Below are 2,785 nucleotides of genomic sequence, written 5' to 3'. Positions count from 1 at the left end.
GGTGACACTTGTTGTCACTCAGAATCCAGGTCATACCAGTGATTATCATCAGTGAGTAATCTCTAATGATGGCCTTTGTGAGAACTCCTAGTGTGTAACAATAAGAATAAGAAGAGGAGGAGGCGGGAGAGGAGAAGAGGAGGAGATGAATAATAATAGTAATAATAATAATAATAATAATAATAATAAGAAGAAGAAGAAGAAGAAGAAGAAGAAGAAGAAGAACAACAACAACAACAACAACAACAACAACAAGAAAAAGAACAAGAAGAAAAAGACGAAAAGAGGATGAGATGAAGAAGAACAACAATAACAATCAGGCGAAGAAGAAGAAGAAGAAGAAGAAGAAGAAGAAGAAGAAGAAGAAGAAGAAGAAGAAGAATCAATCCTTGACGCCTGTCTTCGCTCATCTAGAACAGAGGACAGTGATTCTTACTACCCCCACCTCCGGTCTAAATTTCAACTATTGCTAATACTACTTAATAACGTTGACGTGTCGTCCGTGTAATATACGAACACTGTATGCATCTTGTAAATAAAGTAAAGTTGTTTTTTATTGTTTTAATAAATATTCTCGTTTTATGTGACTTGAGATGGGCTTGTAATGTAATTAAACTAGCTTTATTTTTAAGCTGCAGTTTAAAGGTCATTGTTCATTTCATTTCAATATTTTTATGATGAAATCTTAGACCATTTTCTAATGTATTTTACAAAATATTTCTCACTGTTTGTTAAAGAATGTAAATCTCTTAACAAATTTTCTATGCAACTGTTTAACTGTTTAACTGTTTAAATGTTTAACTGTTTAACTGTTTAACTGTTTAACTGTTTAAATGTTTAACTGTTTAAATGATTAACTGTTTAAATGATGTAAAATGTTTAACTGTTTAAATGATGTAAAATGTTTCAATAATGTAAAATGTTTAAATGATGTAAAATTCTTTTCTAATTGCGAATTTTCATGCATTAGTCATTTTGTTGTTTTCAGCCAATATTGTATTAAATGGAATGGAGGAAGTGATGTGAGTTTAATAGCAATTTGGGTTCAACGAATTGTATATACACTGAATGGTTTACAATGTATAATAATAAACTATTATTAGTTTAAGCTCCAACCCCTGTCCCATTGCTGTAATGCTGCGCTCCTGGGCCTGTTTTACAAGTATTTTCTGGGGGGTTTTACGGCCTGAAAGCCACTCGAGGTGACTTAAAAAGTGTATGGTGGTCACTGGAACAAGACCATAGTATCGTTAGTAGTGAACTCATCTAGCTGCTCAACTCCCTACAGACCCTTGTCAGCCACAATTCCAAATAGTAGCCCCTTACAATCCAAGCAGCAATATGCTTTGTTTGGGGTAAAAAAGTGTACAAAAACATATTTTTCAAAGAGCTAATCAATTTTTTGTGTGATTTCTTCCCTTAGCTAAATATCTCTCCATTTTTGTTAAAAGTCTAAACCTGTTAAAACAGAACACAATCATTCATTTTTCATCTTCTGTCTCAAGTTTCTCGTTAGACGTTTTGTGAATAACTTTCTGTTTTTTACAAGGGAGTCACCGCTTATCAAGGCCTGAAAGTCACTCAAGGATAAGGGTTAAACAGTGGACGGTTGTCACCAGGACAACAGTGTATTAATTGTTAGTGGTGAAAATTAGGTAAAATTTGATTATTTAAAAGGTTGGCTCAATAAGAACTTGTTTACATTGGACTTGAAGACAACTGTGCTGTAGTTTGCTGGAAAGCAGGCCAACAGAACAGAATTCCACAGGCAGGCAGTTCTAGGCAAGAAGATTTGTTCATGGAATCTGCATTTAGATTTAGGCACAAACAGAATGGAGGAAATTATTTGTAGTAGTGTAGGATATTTGGTAGGTGCAAGGCGTTCGATGGGTTGCACACATGCAAATTAATTCCATGTAAGGAATGCGAGGTTTTCCACTATTATTTATTAGAATGCATAATTTGATCAGAAATATCAGTTAAAGGATTAGAACAATGGATAATGGGAAATAGTGAACATTCCAGGGTGAAAGAATGTTTATATAAATCGACAGAACAGAAAGCAAGAAAACAATCTGTCACAGAGCGAGGACAAGCTGACATATTTTCTTCACTGCCAAACATCCACACCACACCCCCGCTATGTGCCTTCATTGATGTCAACACCTGTCATAACTAAATCGAAAACTATGGAATAAACAAAATATTTTTATAGATCAGCTGTGTTGTGTTTTATTCACTGTCAGTGTGTATATATCATAGACTAGTGATAAAAGTCAATTTAAAAATTATATAGACTGAAAAGCACATTGAATAACCGATTGCAGTGAATATATAACAGTAGTTGTAGTTAGTCACATGTTTTTGTGAAAGGTTGGCAAGGAGGGGACCATAAATTGGAGTTCAGATGAGCACTTGCCATGAAAATAATGATAGAGTAGAGACAGGCTCGTAACGTCTCTTCTGTGGGAAAGAAGCTGCTGGGAAGAGAAAAGAACATCACCTGCTAGGTTTTGAAGTTGGTTTTGAACTCTGTCAAGACAGGATAGGATGCGTTGAGCAGGTCCGGCTTAAATATGGATTCTTCACTAGTTTGCATTTTGGAGACGGAAGTGTTTTTGAGATAAGTGATTTCAATACTAATTTGCACTTTTTATTTTTAGATTCAAATATTAATAACTACATTTTATTTCAGTATTTAATTTATGTATTTCTGTTGTATTAAATGCTAGCTTTTTTTCTCGTCCATAAATGTTTATCTATCTACCGAGTTGATCTTAAATAT

The sequence above is a fragment of the Euprymna scolopes genome, chromosome 13 (genome assembly GCF_053919585.1).
Source record: "Euprymna scolopes isolate OS-2025 chromosome 13, ASM5391958v1, whole genome shotgun sequence".
Classification (NCBI taxonomy): domain Eukaryota; kingdom Metazoa; phylum Mollusca; class Cephalopoda; order Sepiida; family Sepiolidae; genus Euprymna; species Euprymna scolopes.
Note: the sequence above shows the minus strand (reverse complement) of the source record.